General features: G+C 41.0%; 2 pseudogenes; both read left to right on the top strand.

Moving 5' to 3' along the window:
* Positions 1 to 19,264, top strand: part of LOC134739076 (serine/arginine repetitive matrix protein 1-like) — a 106,341-nt pseudogene extending 87,077 nt beyond the window's left edge.
* LOC129025701 (cell division cycle protein 27 homolog) lies at positions 16,438 to 17,502 on the top strand (annotated as a pseudogene).
* Positions 19,265 to 22,306: the final 3,042 nt, after the last annotated feature.

The raw sequence follows: 22,306 nt of genomic DNA, 5'->3' as shown, positions 1-22,306 counted from the left end.
AAAAGCACACATAACAAAGCACACATAACAAAGCTGTTTCGCATAAAACTTCTGTCTAGCTTTTATGTGAAGATATTTCCTATTCCACCATAGGCCTCAAAGGGTTCATAAATATCCCTTTCCATATTCTACAAAAATACTGTTTCCAACTGCTCAATCGAAAGAAAGATTCAACTCTTTGAGATACATGCACACATCACAAAAAAGTTTCTCAGAATGCTACTATACAATTGCTATTTGAAGATATTTCCTATTTCACCATAGTCCTCAAAGGACTCAAAACTATCCTTTTGCATATTCTACAAAAAGATTGTTTCCAAACTGCTATACCAAAAGCAAGGTTCAACTCTATGGGATGAATGCACACATCACAAGTTTCTCAAAATGCTTCTGTCTAGTTTTTATGTGAAGATATTTCTGATTTCACGAAAGTCCTCAAAGGGCTCAAAACTATCCTTTTGCAGATTCCACAAAAATATTGTTTCTAAGCTGCCCAATCAAAAGAAAGATTCAACTCTATGAGATGAATGCACACATCACAAAGAAATTTCTCAAAATGCTTTTGTCTAGTTTTTATGTGAAGATGTTTCCTATTTCACCAAAGTTCTCAAAGGGCTCAAAACTATCCCCTCACAGATTCCACAAAAAGACCATTTCCAAACTGCTCTATGAATAGTACGTTTCAATTCTATCAGATGATTGAAAAAATTACAATGATGTTTCTCAAAAATTTTCTTTCTCGTTTTCATATGAGGATATTTACTATTTCACCATAGGCCTCAAAGGGCTCAAAAATATCCCTTTGCACATGGTACAAAAAGACTGCTTCCAAACTGCTCAATCAAAGGAAAGGTTCGACTTTGTACATTTAATGAACACATCACAAAGATGTTACTCAGAATCCTTCTGTCTAGTTTTTATGTGAAGATATCCCTTTTTCACCATAGTTCTCAAACCTCTCAAAAATATCCCTCTGCAGATTTTCAAAAATATTGCTTCCAAAGTGCTCAATCAAAAGAAAGATTGACCTCTGTTAAATGAATGCACATATCAGAAAAAATTTCTCATAAATGTTTCTGTCTAGTTTTAATGTGAAGATATTTCCTTTTTGACTTTAGTCCTCAAACCGCTCACAATTATCCCCCTGCATATTCTACAAAAGGACTGTTTCCAAACTGCTCAATCAAAAGACAGTTTCAACTCTGTGAGATGAATGCACAAATCACAAAGAAGTTTCTCAGAAAGCTTCTGTCCAGTTTTTATGTGAAAATATTTCCTTTTTCACCATAGGCCTCAAAGCCCACCAAATATCAATTTGCAGATTCTATGAAAAGATGTTTCCAAACTGCTCAATCAAAAGAAAATTTCAACTCTGTGGGATAAACACACACATAACAAAGAAGTTACTCAGAAAGTTTCTGACAAGTTTTATGTGAACATAGTTCCTATTTCACCATAGACCTCAAAGGGCTCACAAATATCCCATTTCAGATTCTTCAAAAAGACTGTTTGCAAACTGCTTAATGAAAGGAAAGGCTAATCTCTGTGAAATGAATGCACACATCCAAAGAAGTTTATCAGAATGCTTCTGCCTAGTCTTTATATGAAAATAGTTTCCTTTTCACCATAGGACTCAAACCACTCAAAAATATCCCTCTTTAGATCCTACAAAAAGAGTGTTTCCAAACTACTCAATCTAAAGAAAGGTTCAACTCTGTGAGATGAATGCACACATCACAAAAAAGTTTGTCAGAAAGCTTGTGTCTAGTTTTTATGTGAAGAGAATTTCTATTTCACCCTAGGATCAAATCGCTCCAAATATCTATTTGCAGGTTCTACAAAAAGACGGTTTCCAAACTGCTCAATCAAAAGAAAGGTTAAGCTCTCTGAGATGAATGCACACATCACAAAAAAGTTTCTCAGAATGCTTCTGTCTAGTTTTTCTGTGAAGATATCTCCTTTTTCAACATAGGCCTTAAATTACTTACAAATATCCCTCTACAGATACCAAAAACAGACTGTTTCCAAACTGCTCAATCAAAATAAAGGTTCAAATCTGTGAGATGAATGCACATATCACAAAGAAGTTTCACAGTAGGTTTCTGTCTAGTTTTTAGGTGAGGATATTTCCTATTTCAACACAGGCATCAATGGGCTCAGAAATATCCTTTTGCACGTTCTACAAAAGGACTGTTTCCAAACTGCCCAATCAAAAGAAATGTTCAACTTTTTGGAATGAAAGCACACATCACAAAGAAGTTTCTCAGAAATCTTCTGTCTACTTTTAACTCAAGATTATTCTTATTTTGTCACAGGCCTCAATGGGCTCACAAATATCCCTTTGCAGATTTTACAGAAGTTCTGTTTCCAAACTTCTCAATCAAAAGAAACATTCAACATTGTGAGATGAATGTACACATCACAAAGAAGTTTCTCAGGATGCTTCTGTCTAGTTATTATGTGAAAACGTTTCCTTTGTCACCATAGTCTTTAAACTACTCAAAAATATCCCTCTGCAGATACTACAAAAAGACTGTTTCCAAACTGGTTCATCAAAGAAAGTTTCAACTCTGTGAGATGAATGGACTCATCACAAAGAAGTTTCTCAGAATTCTTCTGTCTAGTTTTTATGTGAACATATTTCCTTTTTCACCATAAAACTCAAATTACTTCAAATATCCATTTGCAGATTCTACAAAAAGAATGTTTCCAAACTGCACAATCAAAACAAATTCTCATCTCTGTGAGATGAAAGCACACATCACAAAGAAGTTTCTCAGGAAGCTTCTGTTTGCTTTTTACATGATGGTATTTCCTTTTGCACCATAGGCCTTTAACTGCACAGAAACATAAATCTGCTTGTACTACCAAGAGACTTTCTCCAAATTGCTAAATCAAAAGTAACGTTCAACTTTGTGAGATGAATGCACACATCACAAAGAAGTTTCTCAAAATGCTTCTGTCTAGTTTTCACGTGAAGACATTTATTTTTCACCATTGGCCTCAAACCGCTCAGAAATATCCCTTTGCTGTTTGTACAAAAAGACTGTTTCCAAACTGCTCAATGAAAATAAATGGTAAACCCATAAAGGTTCATGGAATTCTCATGAAGAGTTTTCTCAAAAAGCTACTGTCTAGTTTTTATGTGAAGATATGTGCTTTTTCACTATAGGCCTTAAAATGCTCCAAATATCCATTTGCAGATTCTACAAAAAGACTGTTTCCAAACTACTCAATCAAAAGAAAGGTTCAACACTGTGACATGAATGGACAAATCACAAAGAAGTTTCTCAGAATGCTTCTGTCTAGTTTTTATGTGCAGATATTTCGTTTCTACAATAGGCCTCAAATGGCTCAGAAATATCCCTTTGCAGATTGTACAAAAAGACTGTTTCCAAACTGCTCAATCAAAAGAAAGATTCAACTCTGTGAAATGGAAGTGCACATCACAAAGAAGTTTGTCAAAATGCTTCTGTCTAGTTTTTATGTGAATATATTTCCTTTTTGACCATAGGCCACAAAGCTCTCCAAATATCCATTTGTGGATTCTTCAAAAAGACTGTTTCCAAAGTGATCAATCAAAAGAAAGGTTCAACTCTGTAGGATGAAAGCACACATCACAAAGAAGTTTCCCAGAAATCTTCTGTCTAGTATTTATATGAAGATATTTCCTATTTCTACATAGGCCTCAAAGGGATCACAAATATCTCTTTGCAGATTCTACAAAAAGACTATTTCCAAACTGCTCAATGAAAAGAAAGGTTCAACTCCATGAAGTGAATGCACAGATAAAAAAGAAGTTTTTCAGAATGCTTCTGTCTAGTTTTTATATGAAGATATTTCTTTTTCACCACAGGACTGAAAACACTCAGAAATATTCCTTTGCAGATTGCATAAAAAGAATGTTTCAGAACTCCTCAATGAACAGAAAGGTTCAACTCTTTGAGGTGAATGCGAACATCACAAAGAGTTATCTCAAAAAGCTTCTTTCTGGTTTTTATGTGAAGATATTTAGTTTTTCACCATAGGCCTCAAACCGCTCACAAATGTACCTTTGCAGATTCTACACAATGACTTGATCTCAAACTGCTCAATGAAAAGACATGTCCAAATATGTGAGATGAAAGCTCGCATCACAAAAAAGTTTCTCAGAAAGTTTGTCTAGTTTTTAGGTGCAGATACTTCTGTTTTCACTTTATGCCTCAAAGTGCTCCAAATATCCGTTTACAGATTCTACAAAAAGAGTGTTTCCAAATTGCTCAATTAAAAGAAAGGTTCAACTCTGTGAAATGAAATCACACATCACAAAGAAGTTTCTCAGAATGCTTCTGTCTGGTTATTATGTGAAGATATTTCCTATTTCACTATAGGACTCAAAGGGCTCAGAAATATCTCTTTGCAGATTCTACAAAAGGACTGTTTCCAAACTCCTCAATCAAAAAAAAAAAAGGTTCAACTCTGTGAGGTGAAAGCATACATCACAAAGAAGTTTCTCAAAAAGCTTCTGTCTAGTTTTTATGTGAAGATATTTCCTATTTCACCATAGACCTCAAAGGGCTCAGAAATATCCCTTTGCAGGTTCTATGAAAAGACTGTTTCCAAACTACTGAATGAAATGAAAGTTTCAACTCTGTGGGATGAATGCACACATAACAAAGAAGTTTCCCGGAATGCTTCTGTCTGATTTTTATGTGAATATATTTCTTTTTCACCATAGGCATCAAACCACTCAGAAATATCCCTTTACAGATAGTGCAAAAAGACTGTTTCTAAACAGCTCAATGAAAAGGAAGATTCAACTCTGGGAGATGAATGCAAACATCACAAAGAAGTTTATAAAAAAGCTTCTGTCTGGTTTTTATGGGAAGATATTTCCTTTTTCACCAAAGGCCTTAAACCACTCACAAATATCCCTTTACAGATACTACAAAAAGACAGTTTCCAAACTGCTCAATGAAAAGAAAGGTTAAACTCTGTGAGATGAAAGCACACATCACAAAGAGGTTTCTCAGAATGCTTTTGTCTAGTTTTATGTGAAGAATTTTCCTTTTCACCATAGGCCTCAAGGCACTCCAAATATCCATTTGCAGATCCTACAAAAAGACTGTTTCCAAATTGCTCAATCAAAAGAGTGGTCCAACTCTGTGAAATAAATGTACACCCCCTGAAGAAAATTCTCAGAAAACTTCTGTTTAGTTTTTATGTGAAGATATTTCCTTTTTCGCAATGGGCCTCAAAGTGCTCCAAATATCCACTTGCAGATTCTACAAAAAGAGTGTTTCCAATCTGCTCAATCAAAAGAAAGGTTCAACTCTGTGAGATGAAAGCACACATCACAAAGGAGTTTGTTAGAAACCTTCTATCTAGTTTTTTGTGTAGATATTTATATTTCAAAATAGGCCTCAATGGGCTCAGAAGTATACCCTTGCAGATGCTACCAAAAAGAGTGTTTCCAAACAGCTCAATCAAAAGAAAGTTTTAACTCTGTGAGATGAATGTACACATTACAAAGAAGTTTCTCAGAATGCTTCTGTCTAGTTTTTTTGAGAAGCCATTTCCTTTTCACTATAGGCCTCAGTCTGCTCACTAATAGCCCTCTGCAGATACTACAAAAAGACTCTTTCCAAACTGTTTAATCAAAATAAAGGTTCAAATCTGCGAGATGAAAGCCCAAATCACAAAGGAGTTTCTCAGAAAGTTTCTCTCTAGTTTTTATGTGAAGATATTTCCTATTTCACCTTAGGCCTCAAAGGGATCAAAAATATCCCTTTTCAGATTCTACAAAAAATGTTTCCTAACTGCTTCCTCAAAAGAAAGGTTCAACTCTGTGAGATGAATGCACACATAAAAAATTAATTTCTCAGAATGCTTCTGTCTTGTTTTTATGTGAAGATATTACTTTTTCAACATAGGTCTCAAACCGCAAACAAATATTCCTTTGCAGATTGCACAAAAAGTATGTTTCCACACTGCTCAATGAACAGAAAGGTTCAACTCAGTGAGACGAATGCAATCATCACAGTTTTCTCAAAATGCTTCTGTCTAGGTTTTATGTGAAGATGTTTGCTTTCTCACCATAGGCCTCAAACCGCTCACATATATCCCTGTGCAGATTCTACAAAATGACTTGTTGCCAAACTGCTCAATGAAAAGGAAGGTCCAAATTTGAGAAGAAAGCATGCATTACAACGAAGTTTCTCAGAAAGTTTCTGTCTAGATTTTATGTGCAGATCCATTTGCAGGTTCCATAAAAGGAGAGTTTCCAAACTGCTCAATCAAAAGAGAGGTTCATCTCTGTGAGATGAAAGCACACAGCACAAAGAAGATTTTCAGAAAGCTTCTGTCTAGTTTTTATGTGAAGATATTTCCTATTTCACCAAAGACCTCAATGGGCTCAAAATTATCCCTTTGCAGATTCTAAAAAAGGACTCTTTCCAAACTTTTAAACCCAAGGAAAGTTGCAATCCTGTGACATGAATGCACACATCACAAAGAAGTTTCTCAGAATGCTTCTGTCTAGTTTTTATGTGAAGAAATTTCCTGTTCACCATAGGCCTAAAATGCTGCTAATATCCATTTGCAGATTCTACAAAAAGACTGTTTCCAACCTGCTGAATCAAAAGAAAAGCTCAACTCTTGAGATGAAAGCACATATCACAAAGAAGTTTTTCAGAAATCTTCTGTCTGGTTTTTATGTGAAGATATTCCCTATTTCACCATAGCCCTGAAAGGGCTCACAAATATCCTTTTGCATATTCTACAAAAAGACCATCTGCAAACTGCTCAATCAAAAGAGAGGTTCAAATATGTGTGATGAATGCACACATCACAAAGAAGTTTCTCAGAATTCTTTTGTCTAGTTTTTATGTGAAGATATTTCCCTTTCACCATAGGCCTCAAATGGCTCAGAAATATCCCTTTGCAGATTGTACAAAAAGACTGTTTCCAAACTGCTCAACCAAAAGAAAGTTTCATCACTGTGAGATGAATGCACACATCACAAAGAAGTTTCTCAGAAAGCTTCTGTTTAGCTTTCATGTGAAGATATTTCCTTTTTCACCATAGGCCTCAATGGGCTCAGAAATGTCCCTTTGCAGATTCTACAAAAGGACTGTTTAGAAAACTGCCCAATCCAAAGAAAAGTTCAACTCTGTGAGATGAACGCACACATCTAAAAGAAGTTTCTCACAATGGATCTGTCGAGTTTTTTTTGAGAAGATATATCCTTTTTAACTATAGGCTGTAAACTGCTCATGAATATCCCTCTGCAGATAATACAAAAAGACTGTTTCCAAACTGCTGCATCCAAAGAGATGTTCAACTCTGTGAGATGAATACACCCATCACAAAGAAGTTTCGCAGAAAGCTTATGTCTGGTTTTTATGTGAAGGTATTTCCTTTTTCACCATAGACCTCAAAGTGCTCCAAATATCCATTTACAGACTCTACAAAAAGAGTGTTTCCAAACTGCTCATTCAAAAGAAAGGTTAAACTCTGTGAGATGAAAGCACACATCACAAAGTAGTTTCTCAGAAACCTTCTGTCTGGTTTTTATGTGAAGGTATTTCCTTTTTCACCATAGGCCTCAAAGTGCTCCAAATATCCATTTACAGACTCTACAAAAAGAGTGTTTCCAAACTGCTCATTCAAAAGAAAGGTTCAACTCTGTGAGATGAAAGCACACATCACAAAGTAGTTTCTCAGAAACCTTCTGTCTAGTTTTTATGTGAAGATATTTCCTATTTCACTGTAGGCCATAAAGGGCTCACAAATATTTTTTGCAGATTCTTCAAAAAGACTGTTTCCAAACTGCTCAATCCAAAGAAAGTTTCAACTCTGTGAGATGAATGGACACATCACAAAACTAGAAAAGCACATCATAAAAACTAGCCCTCAAAGCACTCCAAATATCCATTTGCAAGTTCTTCAAAAAGTCTGTTTCCAAACTGGTCAATCAAAAGAAAGGTTCAACTCTGTGAGATGAAAGCACACATCACAAAGAAGTTTCTCAGAAATCTTCTGAGTAGTATTTATGTGAAGATATTTCCTATTTCACCATAGGCCTCAATGGGTTCACAAATATCCCTTTGCAGATTCTATAAAAGAACGGTTTTGAAACTCCTCAATTCGTAGAAAGGTTCAACTCTGTGAGATGAATGCATACATCACAAAGAAGTTTCTCAGAATGCTTCTGTCTAGTTTTTATATGAAGATATTTTCTTTTTCACCATAGGCCTCAAAGTGCTCCAAATATCCATTTGCATATTCTATAAAAAGACTGTTTCCAAACTCCTCAATCGAAAGAGAGGGCCAACTTTGTGAAATGAGAGCACACTTCACAAAGAAGTTGCTCAGAATACTTCTGTCTATTTTTTGTGTAAATATATTTCCTATTTTACCTTAGGCCATAAATGGCTCACAAATATCCCTCTGCAGATTCTAGAAAAGGACTCTTTCCAAACTGCTAAATCAAAAGAAAGTTTCAGCTCTGTGAGATGAATGCACACATCACAAAGAAGTTTCTCAGAAAGCTTCTGTCCAGTTTTTATGTGAAGATATTTCCCTTTCCACCATACCTATTAAAATGCTGAAAATATCCCGTTGCAGATTCTCTGAAAACACTGTTTCCAAACTTTTCAATCAAAAGAAAGGTTCAACTCTGTGAGGTGAATGCACATATCACAAAGACGTTTCTCTGAAATCTTCTATCTAGTTTTTATGTGAAGATATTTCCTTTTTCACCATAGGTCGCAAGCCACTAACAAATATCCCTTTGCAGATTTTACAAGAACAGTTTCCAGATTTCCAGATTCATCAAAGAATACAAACTTTTATCTCTGTGAGTTGAATGCACACCTTGCAAAACAGCTTCTCAGAAACATTCTTTATAGTTTTTATTGAAGATATTTCCTTTTTCACCATAGGCCTCATAGAGTTGACAAATATCCCTTTGCTGATTCTACAAAAATACTGTTTCCAAACTGCTCAATCAAAAGAATGGTTCAACTCTGTGAGGTGAATGCACACATAGCCAAAAAATTTCTAAGAAACTTCTGTCAAGTTTTTATGCAATGATATTTCTGTTTTCACCATAGGATTCAAACTGCTCAAAAATATCCCTTTGCAGATTCTACAAGAAAAGAGTTTCCCATCTGCTAAATGAAAAGAAACGTTTACCTCTGTGAGATGAATGCACAAATTGCAGAGTAGTTTCTCAGAAACTTTCTGTCCAGTTCTTATGTGAAGACATTTCCTTTTTCATCATAGGCCTCAAAGTGCTCACAAATATCCCTTTGCATATTCTACAAAAAGACTTTTTCCAAACAGCTCAATCAAAGGAATGGTTCAACTCTGTAAGATGAGTGCACACATCACACAAAAGTGTCTCAGAAAGCTTCTGTCTAGTTTTCATGTGAAGTTATTTCCTTTTTTACCATAGGCCTCAAAGTGGTCACAAATATCCCTTTGCATATTCTTCAAAAAGACTGTTACCAAAATGCTCAATCAATAGAAAGTTTCAACTCTGTGAGATGAATTCACACACCCCAAAGCAGTTTCTCAGAAACCTTTCTAGTTTTTATGTGAAGATATTTCCTTTTTCACCATAGGCTTCAAAGCTCTCACAAATATCCCTTTGCAGATTCTACAAAAAGACCGTTACCAAACTGCTCAATCAAAAGAATTGTTCACCTCTGAAATGAATGCACACATCACAAAAAAGTTTCTCAGAAAGCTTCTGTCTAGTTTTTATGTGAAAATATTTCCTTTATCACCATTGGCTTCCAAGTGCTCACAAATATCCCTTTGCTGATTCTACAAAAATACTCTTTCCAAACTGCTCAATCAAAAGAATCATTAAACTCTTCAACTCTGTGAGATAAATGCACACATAACCAGGAAGTTTCCCAGCAACTTCTGTCAAGTTTTTATGTGATGATATTTCCTTTTTCACCATAGGCCTCAAATTGCTCACAAATATCCCTTTGCAGATCCTACAAGAACAGAGTATCCAATCTGCTCAATGAAAAGAAACATTTACCTCTGTGAGATGAATGCACACATCACAAAGCAGTTTCTCATAAACCTTCTTTCTAGTTTTTATGTGAAGATATTTCCTTTTTCACCATAGGCCTCAAAGTGTTCACAAATATTCCTCTGCAGATTCTACAAGAACACAATTTCCAAGCTTTTCAATCAAAAGAATGGTTTAACTCTGTGAGATGAATTCATACAACAAAAAGTAGTTTCTCAGAAATCTTCTGTCTAGTTTTTATGTGAAGATATTTCCTTTTTCACCATAGACATCAAAGCACTCACAAATATCCCTTTGCAGATTGTACAAGAACAGAGTTTCCAAATTGATCAAAGGAATGAAACGTTTAACTCTGTGAGATGAATGCAGACAACACAAAGCAGTTTCTCAGAAACCTTCTTTATAGTTTTTATGTGAAGGTATTTTCTTTTTCACCATAGGCTTCAAAGTGCTCACAAATATCCCTTTGCAGATTCTACAACAACGGAATTTACAAACTGCTCCTAATTAGTTTTTAGGACCAACATGAGGGTTTAGACACACTGCTTGTGGTGCAGCATACATGTATTAGCCACACTGAAATTAGGAATTCAACTGAAGTTCATGTACAGCCGAAAATGTGAATATTTGGGGGACCTTGGAGATCATCTAGCTCACTTTATTTTGTATAAAAGAAAACAGACTCGGAGAAAGGGCATGCATTGCCTAAGATGATTCAGCAGCTTTGGCACAGAAACAAAACACACCTAAGGTGATTCATCAGGTTTGGAGCAGAAACACAAAACAATCTCTGTTCTTTTGCTTCTCAGATCGAGAATTTTTTCACAATACTGAACTACTTATCTTTCTGATTCTTTATTTTTTCTTTTTAAATTTTGCCAGTATTGTCTTACAAAGATCCTATTCTTTACCCTAAATATTTCAATTCGTTACCAGTATTGTCTCTTTATAAGTAAAATTGCTAGTTGTTATTATAAATGATTATTCAATCACTTTTCATTTTTGGGGGGGTCTAGTACAAAGTTAGTAACAAATAAACACTACCGGCCTTGGCAATCCAAAGGGAGTTCAAGTTCCAGGGCACGTCAGGAAGAGGCTAAATGACAGCTGTGCTGCAAGTGGACAGAATACAGCTCTCATACAGATTGTTGGGTATTTGATGTTCTTCAACAATTTCATTAATCTTCAGTTTTTTTTCCTCTTTGAAGTGAAAGTCTGCTATGACCTTCAAGTTTCGTTTGAAATAATTATAGATTCACAGGAAGTTGCAAAATGTACAGGGATGTCTTAGGTACTCTTCACTAATTCCAGTGGTGACGTCTCGCATAGCCATAGAGCATTATCAAAACCTGGAAACTGACATAGGTACAATTCAGAAAGCTTACTCAGATGGCAACCGTTTTATATGCATTCATTTTTGTGTGTGTGTATGTTCGTGCGTGTGTTCTGTGCATTTTTATGTGGTGTAGATCTCTGTAACTACCTCTTCCACAGTCAAGATACAGAACTGTAGCCTCACCACCAGGCTCCAACTTACGATCTTTGTTGACACTCTGACAAGTTTTCCTCCACCCCTTCCACTTAGCAGCCCCACACACCCCCCGACGGGCTCACCACTCCGGACACTCCATGGCCACGTGTGAGGAGGCAGTCCACCCGAACCGTGCACGGCAGCCTCGAGGGACCGATGGCCACTCACGCGCGGCAGACACTGGGCGGCCCCGATGTTTGGGCAGCGAAGGAGAAGCAGACTGCTGTGCCAGGGATCTCACCACCAGTGGCCTCTGAGCATGAAGGCAGCCCCGCGCCGTACCTGGAGCAGATGACTGGCCTTCGGCGGGCCAGCAGCTCCCCTACCACCGCCGCCGTCGCGGCCAGCCCCCGGAACCCTTTTCCCAACATGCACTGCAGAACGACCCGAAATCCTCCAGGCGCCCACCAGGCCCACACGGGGCGCCGCCGAACAGGTCCTGAAGGCACACACCTGGGGACAAGGACAACAGGCCAACCAGTGGCCAGCGGTGGCGCCCCACAAGGCGGAGCCGGGTTTGGTCCTAGACGGGGCCGCCACAGCCTAAGCTGGTGAGCCACTAGGAAAGAGAGGATCCGCGGGCGGGGTGGGGGGCACAGACAGGCAAGGCCAGAGACTATGAGGGCAAGGGCACCCGGGAGACCGCAGAAGGACGGCTCGGGGAGAAACCTCAGACACGGCCGGGCCACCAGGAAAACAGGGCCACAGGATCCCACTGCCACAGACACGAGAGAGGTCCCATGGAGCCCCACCTAGGATGCTGGACGGCCCTCAGCACCCACTGAGACCCACCTCACGAGCGCCGGGTCCCACCATCGGGACCCTGAAGCAACCTCAGCCACAAACCCAACGCCAGGGCCACGTTGCTCGTTTCTCGTCCATCCTCCAACCTAGTCAAGCTCCGGGAGACCAGCGCGGCCCCCAGTTGGGACGCTTCCCAGGGTCAGGCAGCCCAACCCCATGCCACGCAAACGCGGTCTTTGGCACCAGTAGCTGCTCCGCAGGGGAGTGGGCGGAGATCCGGCTCACAGCAGAGCAGGTCACGCACTGGACGGATCGCCGGGCACAGCCACTGCTCGCACAGCCTCCCAACCACTAGGATGCCGGCCAGCCCAGCGGGATCCTCCCCCAACTTGGAAAGGGGAGGCGCGGGCCACACAGTAGGCGATGAGCCGCCCTTTGTCCCCACCACGGAGGCCGGCGAAACCCTCGATCTCCCCCCCACCCTGTCGAGGGGGAAGCGGAGGAGTGTCTTCTGCAAGCTAGTCGCTACAGCAGCACTACCATAATGCAGAGAGAGGCGGCAGGCTGGGGGATCCTGTACCCAAAGGCACACCTCTCGGATCGCTACAGAAGGCTTTCTCACCGAGGGTGAGTCACACTCCCCTCCTGCCAGTCGCCCCTCGTCAGGCCCACAGAGGCGCACAGGGACGCCTGAGGAAGGGAGGGGGCCTGTGGTACCAGGAAAAATCCTTGTGCGGCAACCTTGGGCCTTCGCGGTCTGGGCAGGGGGCCTGGCCGCTGCGCGTGAACGCAATCCTCCAAGGGTCCCCCGATCCACCCGCCTCCTTTCTCCCAGGCAAAGCACCTCCAAGTAAACCCACACACAACCTGTCGGAGGCAGAACGGTAGCCCCTCGGCGGCCGGCCGGTGAACGCGTCACCTGCCCCAGCCCACCTCAATCGCTCACATGGCCAGCGTGCACCCGCCAGAGGGTAGCACGGGACCTGCGCTTGCCAGACCAGGCGTCACCCTTCCCCATGTGGGAGGGGTGCGTCTCACTCAACTGCCTCGACTCCCACACCAACGAGCTCCCTCAGGACCCACTTGCAGACACCGTGGTGGCGACTGGAGAAGGGCCGCTGGGGTTGGGAACCACACACCACCGCTCGACCTCGGGCACCTGAGGGATAAGCTGGGGTGGAAGTTGGGGAGCCGGGCGTGGTAGGCTCACGCCTGTCATCACTGCACTTTGGGAGGCGAGAGAAGGTGGATACCTCAATCCAAGCCTTGGCAACATGGTGAAACCTCGTCTCTAAAAAAATACAAAAACTGACTGGTTTCATTACCTGGACTCAAAGTTAATAAGTAGATAAATAGGCCAGGCGCGGTGGCTCACGCCTGTAATCCCAGCACTTTGGGAGGCCGAGGCGGGCGGATCACGGGGGTCAGGAGATTGAGACCATCCTGGCTACCACAAGAACCCCGTCTGTACTCAAAATACAAAAAATTAGCCAGTGGCAGTGGCGGGTACCTGTGGTCCCAGCTACTTGGGAGGCTGAGACAGGAGAATGGCGTGAACCTGGGAGGCAGAGCTTGCAGTGAGCCAACATCATGCCACTGCACTCCAGTCTGGGCAACAGAGCGAGACTCCGTCTCAAAAAAAAATAATAATAATAAATAGATTAAGATTTAAAATTAAAAAAAAGCGTAGCTGGCCAGGCGCAATTGCTCACGCCTGTCATCCCAGCACTTTGGGAGGCTGACGTGGGCAGATCACTTGAGATGGCCAGTTCGAGACCCGCCTGACCCACATGGAGAAATGCCATCTCTACTAACAATACAAAATCAGCCGGGTGTGGTGGCACATGCCTGTAATCCCAGCTACTCAGGAGGTTGAGGCAGGAGAATCGCTTGAACACGGGAGATGGAGGTTGCGGTGAGCCAAGATGGTGCCATTGCACTCCAGCATGGGCAACAAGAGTGTAACTCCATCCCTCCCCAAAAAATTAAGTGCTGTATTCTGTTATTTTTACTTCCTACCCTGAGAAGAACATAATACAGCTGTTGTCTGTCTGCCTGCCTGCCTGCCTGACTTCCTGCCTGTGACAGGGCCTCACTCTGTCTTTAACCCAGACTGGAGTGCAGTGACACCATTATGGCTCACTCACTGCAGCCTCAAACTCCCCAGAGTTAGGCGATTCCTCAAGGGATCCTATGGCCTCGGCCTCCCAAAGTGTTGGGGTTACAGGTGTGAGCCACCAGCACCCGGCCTGAGTTAATACATCTGTTCTCACTACGTCTTAACTACACACCCATGAAGAAATCAAGTCAAGAGTCAGTAAGAAACTCTCAGCATTCTCTCCCGAAAGCAGTGAGGTGGATGGAGGCCGTGTGTCCAGAGCTCCTGGTGTTTTAGGTGACCATGCGTAGAGGAGAGATTTCCAATGTTTCCAGAGAGGTGCGAGCAACAGTCATTTGGGCATCCGGGCACGAGATGGGGTTTCTGACAGCGACTTAAGGGCCAGGAAGTTCCAGAATCTGCCAAGGCTCATGTCCCAGGGTGGGGCTGATGTAACCCAAGGTAGAGGGAGTGAGCAGTCTGCACAGAGAGAGCTCCAGCCCTAGGCCCCACTGTGCAGACCAAATCAGAAGGAAGAGAGTCCTTCGTCCTACATGCCACATCCCTCCACTGAACTTGGGAGTGGATCCGTTTTCCAAACTTGATGTGACTCTTGCTTTGCAATGGAACACAAGGGGTCAGGCTTTCCAGAGTTGGCAGGGTAAAGAAGTCATTCTGGCTTGGCCTCCCCCATCCACTGGTAATTAGTGAGTTTATTTTTTATTTATTTTTTATTATTATACTTTAAGTTTTAGGGTACATGTGCACAAGGTGCAGGTTAGTTACATATGTATACATGTGCCATACTGGTGCACTGCACCCACTAACTCGTCATCTAGCATTAGGTATATCTCCCAATGCTATCCCTCGCCCCTCCTCCACCCCACAACAGTCCCCAGAGTGTGATGTTCCCCTTCCTGTGTCCATGTGTTGTCATTGTTCAATTCCAACCTATGAGTGAGAATATGCGGTATTTGGTTTTTTGTTCTTGTGATAGTTTACCAAAAATGATGATTTCCAATTTCATCCATGTCCCTACAAAGGACATGAACTCATCATTTTTGATGGCTGCATAATATTCCATGGTGTATATGGCCCACATTTTCTTAATCCAGTCTATCATTGTTGGACATTTGGGTTGGTTCCAAGTCTTTGCTATTGTGAATAATGCCGCAATAAACATACGTGTGCATATGTCTTTATAGCAGCATGATTTATAGTCCTTTGGGTATATGCCCAGGAATGGGATGGCTGGATCAAATGGTATTTCTTCTCCTCGATTCCTTTGCCATCCCCATGAAGCTACCAATGACTTTCTTCACAGAATTGGAAAAAACTGCTTTAAAGTTCATATGGAACCAAAAAAGAACCCACATCGCCAAGTCAATCCTAAGCCAAAAGAACAAAGCTGGAGGCATCACACTACCTGACTTTAAACTATACTTCAAGGCTACAATAACCAAGACAGCATGGTACTGGTACCAAAACAGAGATATAGATCAATGGAACAGAACAGAGCCCTCAGAAATAATGCCACATGTCTACAACTATCTGATCTCTGACAAACCTGAGAAAAACAAGCAATGGGGAAAGGAGTCCCTATTTAATAAATGGTGCTGGGAAAACTGGCTAGCCATACGTAGAAAGCTGAAACTGGATCCCTTCCTTGCACCTTATACAAAAATCAATTCAAGATGGATTAAAGACTTAAACGTTACACCTAAAACCATAAAAACCCTAGAAGAAAACCTAGGCATTACCATTCAGGAAATAGTCATCGGCAAGGACTTTATGTCTAAAATCACCAAAAGCAATAGCAACAAAAGCCAAAATTGACAAATGGGATCTAATTAAGGTAAAGAGCTTCTGCACAGCAAAAGAAACTACCATCAGAGTGAACAGGCAACCTCCAAAACTGGTGAGTTTAAATGAGCCAAGGCTGGCGGGCCGGAGATGCTACGGGGGGAAATGGGGTGGGCGAGGTAGGGGGTGTGCCTGAGGCATTGCAGAAAGTGTGTCTGAGCCTCGAGGATGACGGTGCTGCAGGAGCCCGTCCAGGTTGCTATATGGCAAGCACTAAATCTCTATGCTTACCGAGATGGGGTTTTCCTCGCAGAACGCCTTTATGCAGAAGTACACTTAGAAGAAGCCTTGTTTTTACTGGCGACCTGTTCTTACCACCCAGGAAAGGCCTATAAAGCATATAGACTCTTGAAAAGACACAGTAGTACTACACTGCAATGCGAATACCTGCTTGCAAAATGTTGTGTTGGTCTCAGCAAGCTTGCAGAAGGGGAACAAATCTTATCGGGTGGAGTGTTTCATAAGCAGAAAAGCCATGATGATATTGTTACTGAGTTTGGTGATTCACCTTGCTTTCCTCTTCAATTATTGGGTCGTGTGTATTGCAAGACAGATCGGCTTGCCAAAGGATCAGAATGCTACCAAAATAGCCTTAGTTTAAATCTTTTCTTCTGGTATCCTTTTGAATTATTATGTGAAATAGGTGAAATGCCATATCCTGACCAAACATTTAAATTCACATCTTTACAGAACTTTAGCAACTGTCTGACCAACTTTTGCACAACACAAGTACCTAATCATAGTTTATGTCACAGACAGCCTGAGACCATTCTTACAGAAACACCCCAGGACACAACTGAATTAAACAGATTGAATTTAGAATCTTCCAGTTCAAAGTATTCCTTGAATACAGATTCCCCAGTATCTTTTATTGATTCAGCTGTAATTTCACCTGAAACTGTCCCACTGGGAACAGGAACTTCCATATTTTCTAAACAGGTTCAAAATAAACCAAAAACTGGTCCAAGTTTATAAAAAGGACCAGCAGCTCTTAGTCCATTAATCCCAAGTTTTGGGATTTTGCCATTAGAAACCCCAAGTCCTGGAGATGGATCCTATTTACAAAACTACACTAATACACCTTCTGAAATTGATGTGCCATCCACCGGAGCCCCTTCAAAAAAGTCTGTTGCCAGAACTGGCCAAACTGAAGCAAAGTCTGCCTTCTCACAGAGTGGAAATACCCGAGAGGTAACTCCAATTCTTGCACAAACAGAAAGTTCTCATCCATAAATAAATACAATATCTCAGGTATTGATCCCCACTATGACATCTCCCCCAAATGCACTGAATTGAAGAAGTTTACGACTGTTTACTAGTGACAGTTCTACAACCAAAGAGAATAGGAATAAATTAAAAGTGAAGTTTCCACCTAAAATCCCAAACAGAAAAACAAAAAGTAAAACTAATAAAGGAGGAATAACTCAACCTAACATAAATGATAGCCTGGAAATTAGAAAATTGGACTCTTTCATCATTTCAGAAGGGAAAATATCCACAATCACACCTAGATTCAGGCTTTTAATCTATAAAAAGTAGCAGCAGAAGGCTTGATGAGCCTTCTTCGTGAAAGGAGGAAAGGTTATTAAGCTTTGTGTTCATGTCATTGCAAAGAAGCTATAAATATTTTGAGGCATCTACCTTCTCACCACTACAATACTGGTTGGGTACTGTGCCCAATTGGAAGGGTCTATTTTGAAATTTCAGAGTACATGCAAGCTGAAAGAATATTCTCAGAGGTTAGAAGGACCTGAGAATTATAGAGTCGAAGGCATGGAAATCTACTATGTAACACTTTGGCATCTTCAAAAAGATGTTGCTCTTCATTTCTGTCAAAAGACTTTATAGACATGGACAAAAATTCTCCAGAGGCTTGGTGTGCTGCAGGGAACTGTTTCAGTCTGCAATGGGAACACGATGTTGCAATTAAATTCTTCCAGAAAGCTATCCAAGTGGATCCCAATTATGCTTATGCCTATACACTATTAGGGCAGGAGTTTGTCTTAACTGAAGAATTGGACAAAGGATTAGCTTGTTTTTAAAATGCTATCAGAGTCAATCCTAGACCCTATAATGCATGGTAAGTGGTAATGAAGTGTAAAGACAAAGTCTTGTTGATGGTGCTGGTAGTCACTAATTTTTCTTGCTAGATAGCTCTTTATTGTCATGAGTTTCGTTACTAATACTTAGGGATGGTACATACTGGTCAATAACTTCAAACTAACAAATTTTCTTATGAAATGTATGTTTTTAACAAACTCTTAAGTTGACTAATGATAATAGAGTACCAGATTCTTATATTCAACAGTTTCAGTCTTCTACCAAACTTTAGCAAATACTGTAGTTGTGTTTTGTTTGTTTGTTTGCTTGTTTAGTTTTGTTACTTGGTTTGTTACTTTTTCTTCGAACACAGAAATGGTGATTGGGACAAAAAGTGCTTGGGAAATTGGAAAGGAATAACATAATTCACTTATTGGATAATAGAAAAAAACACTTATAAAATTCACTGGTTGCTGCTTTTTGACAGTGTTCCAGTTTATTGAGTTACTATTAAGAACTTAGTGTGCCCTTTTATTTAGCAGTATCTCTGTTTTACTTTTTTGTATTTGTGTATAAGTAGACAAATAGGAAATTGCTACCCAGGTGATATTGTTATCAACTGAATAACATAGGAAAAAGTTTGGTCCTACTTCTGCCTCAACACCATACTTCTTGTTGACATTTATTGTATTTTTCTGGACTGACTTAAAAGTTTAAATAGCAAGAGAATGCCAGGTATGGTGGCTCATGCCTGTCATCCAAGCACTTTGGGAGACCAAGGCGGGTGGATCACAAAGTCAAGAGATTGAGAGAATCCTGGCCAACATGGTGAAACCCCGTCTCTATTAAAAGTATAAAAATTAGCTGGACTTGGTGGTGGACGCCTGTAGTCCCAGCTACTCAGGAGGCTGAGGAAGGAGAACCACTTGAACCCGGGAAGTGGAGGTTGCAGTGAGCCAAGATGATGCCATTGCACTCCAGCTTGTGTTACAAAGCGAGACGCCATCTCAAGAAAAAAATAAAATAAAATAAAATAAAATAAATAAATAAATAAATAAATAAATAAATAAATATCAAGAGAAAGTATAATTCTGAAGTCATAACACTGTGGTAGTTTTTTTTTCAGATATGGTTATCTTTGGGGTTAATTATTATAGCAGTGGAGTTTTATCACTTGATTTGCTTCTAAATCTGAAGCATTATATTACTAAAACATTTTTTGATTTGTGAATATGTTGTTTAATGTATTATATCTCATTTTACAGTAGTAGTTGCAGTGCCTGAAAGATTGCCAAAGAAATAGTGCTACATTTTGCTGAAAAATGTAACAATCAACTTGACAATACTGCCTTCTCTTCCGATAGCTATGTTTTCCGTAATATTTTAAGAACTCAGTTCTTCATGAGACTTGTGTTGTTTTTGATTTTTTCCGAAGTCTGGTTGATCCTTGTGTTGTTCTCTTTTAAATGTGTGTTGTCTGTTCAGCTATGTTGCAGGAGGTGGATTCTTAAAAATCTTAACCATATCAAAAATTGTGTTTAAAGAAGGATTATTCAGATCGGCAAGCTTTTACTAGGAGGAGTTTAAATGCTGAAGTATTTAGGTAACTCTAAATACTGAGCAACTTTATTCTAACTACAAAATAAATAGCCTTTCTTTTGTTTTAACTTTCACTATCATTAGCCCCGTGTTTAATACCTTTTCTTCATCTATAGCACAATTATAGCGCTATAAAAAGCAACTCAAATAAAGCAGATATATTGTACTCTAAAAAAAAGAAAAAAGAAAAAAAGAAGTCGTTATGTGGCACACAATGAGGTGTGACTCGAATCTAGAATCTCCAGTGAAAACCAGTGAAACGGTCAAACTCCGTATCTACTAAAAATAAAAAAATGAGCAGGGTGTGGTTGCGCTGAGGCAGGAGAATCACTGGAACCCAGGAGGCAGAGTTCGCAGTGAGCTGAAATCACACCGCTGCACTCCAGCCGGGGTGTTACAGAGCAAGAATCCATCTCAGAAAAAAACAATCACACAAAACCAATAAACTGTTTCACTCAACGTGTCAGGCTCAGGTCTCTTGACAGGATACATCCCAGCACCTGGGGAAACATCGAGGGATGAGATGGAATCTATTTTGTGGCCTCAAGGAAGGGTTTGAGATATAGTCCCACAAACGTGATGGCCTAAGGAAGCCCCTTTGCCCAAGAAGCAATATTCATTTGTATCCTGTAACCACCCATGAAGGAGAATCGGGCTCTCTACAGACCCCCCAACACACAACCAACCCCACTCCACCCCTCCGCCTCGTGAAATGAGCTCTTGTTCCATCAGGCTCTATTCACGCCGTGTGGTTTTGTAAACTCCAGCGTGTGTGCATGAGTTGTTGTGGGGTGGGTGTCGGGGCGGCTGTGGACAGAGGAGGGGATAAAGCGGCGGTGCCCCGTGGGTGTCTGGGACATGGGACATGAGTGAGGTGGCCAGATCCTAGGGAACTCTTTGCCTGTCAGTACGTTTTCCCTCCAGGTATCCTCTCTGACCTATGCTCCACATCTTTGCAGTTCATTGGGGACCTTGTGGGTGGAAGTCGCCATCCCTTTGGACTTTAGTCGAGGAAGGCCAGGCTCCCAAGATTCTCCCCAGAGTCAGGTACTTGGGTAGGCTCACAAGGATGCTGATGGTGATGGTGACAGTGATGTAAGTTGGAGGCCTCGGGCCAACGCAGAGGTATCCATTTGACCTCGATGGGACAGGTCAGCTTTGCGGAGTCCTGTGCGTCCTTCCAGAGACTCATCCTGCACTAGCAAGCATGGTGCTGAGGATCCCAGCTCCCAGCAGAAGCATGTTTGTTCAACAGAATCCTGGGCAGGAAAGTTCTCAGCAGGTTTAGGCCTCCTAGCCAAAAAGCATAAGCCACTTCTGGGATTTTTTTCAAAGAGCCAGTGGTTCCACAATAGGCCATGGGTAGTTGTGGAAATGGAGAGAAGTGTTTGCAGATCCATATTTGAGACAGAAGGCACAGGGCTCAGTCACAGATCATGTAGGATACGAGCAGATGCACACTGAGAAAACGCTCCCAGCATCCTAGGTGAACAGAGGTATGAGTTTTCAAGACAGTCAAGGGAGACACAACCCCAGATTTTAAGGTTGGATCTTTATTTATATGTAGTATCTATGGGATATCCAAGTCCAGAATTCAACTCACCAGTTCTGTACAGCATTCTGTAGGGAGATCAAATCTGGGATGTCTAAAGTTAAGAATTCAGGCCGTGGTAATGGATTAGATTAGATGTACTTGAACTTATTTTGCAAAAAAAGAGAGGCCGGGAGATAGCGAGAGCCAGAGAGGCAGTGAGAGAGAGAGAGAGGGACAGACATAGACAGAGACAGAGAGAGACAGAGAGACACAAAGATACGCAAAGAGAGAAAGACAGAAAGAGAGAGAGAGAGATAGACAGATAAAGACACAGAGAAAGACAGAGATTGACAGAGACAGAGAGAAACAGAAAGAGAGACAGAGACAGAAAGAGAGAGAGACAGAGAGAGAGAGAAAGACAGACAGGAAGACAGGCAGAGAAAGAGAATAAGAGAGAATACAGACACACACACAGAGAGAGAGAGAGAAAGAGACAGATGGAGAGAGAGAGAAAGAAAGAGAGAGACAGACAGAGAGAAAGAGACAGAGAGATAAAGACAGAGACAGACAGAGGGAGAGAGAGAGAAACAGACAGAAAGAGAGAGAGACAGACAGAGACAGAGGGAGAAAAACAGACAGAAAGAGAGCGAGATAGAGACAGAGAGAGAGAGAAACAGACAAGGACAGAAAGAGACAGATGGACAGGCAGAGAAAGACAGTAAGACAGAAGACAGACACAGAGAGAGAGAGAGACAGAGAGACAGAGACAGAGAAACAGACAGGCAAAGAGAGAGACAGAAAAAACAGACAGACAGGGAGAGAGAGAGACAAACAGACAGACAGGGAGAGAGAGACCGACAGACA

This window comes from Pongo pygmaeus, chromosome Y (genome assembly GCF_028885625.2).
Source record: "Pongo pygmaeus isolate AG05252 chromosome Y, NHGRI_mPonPyg2-v2.0_pri, whole genome shotgun sequence".
NCBI lineage: Eukaryota > Metazoa > Chordata > Mammalia > Primates > Hominidae > Pongo > Pongo pygmaeus.
This window is presented reverse-complemented; position numbering and strand designations above follow the sequence as displayed.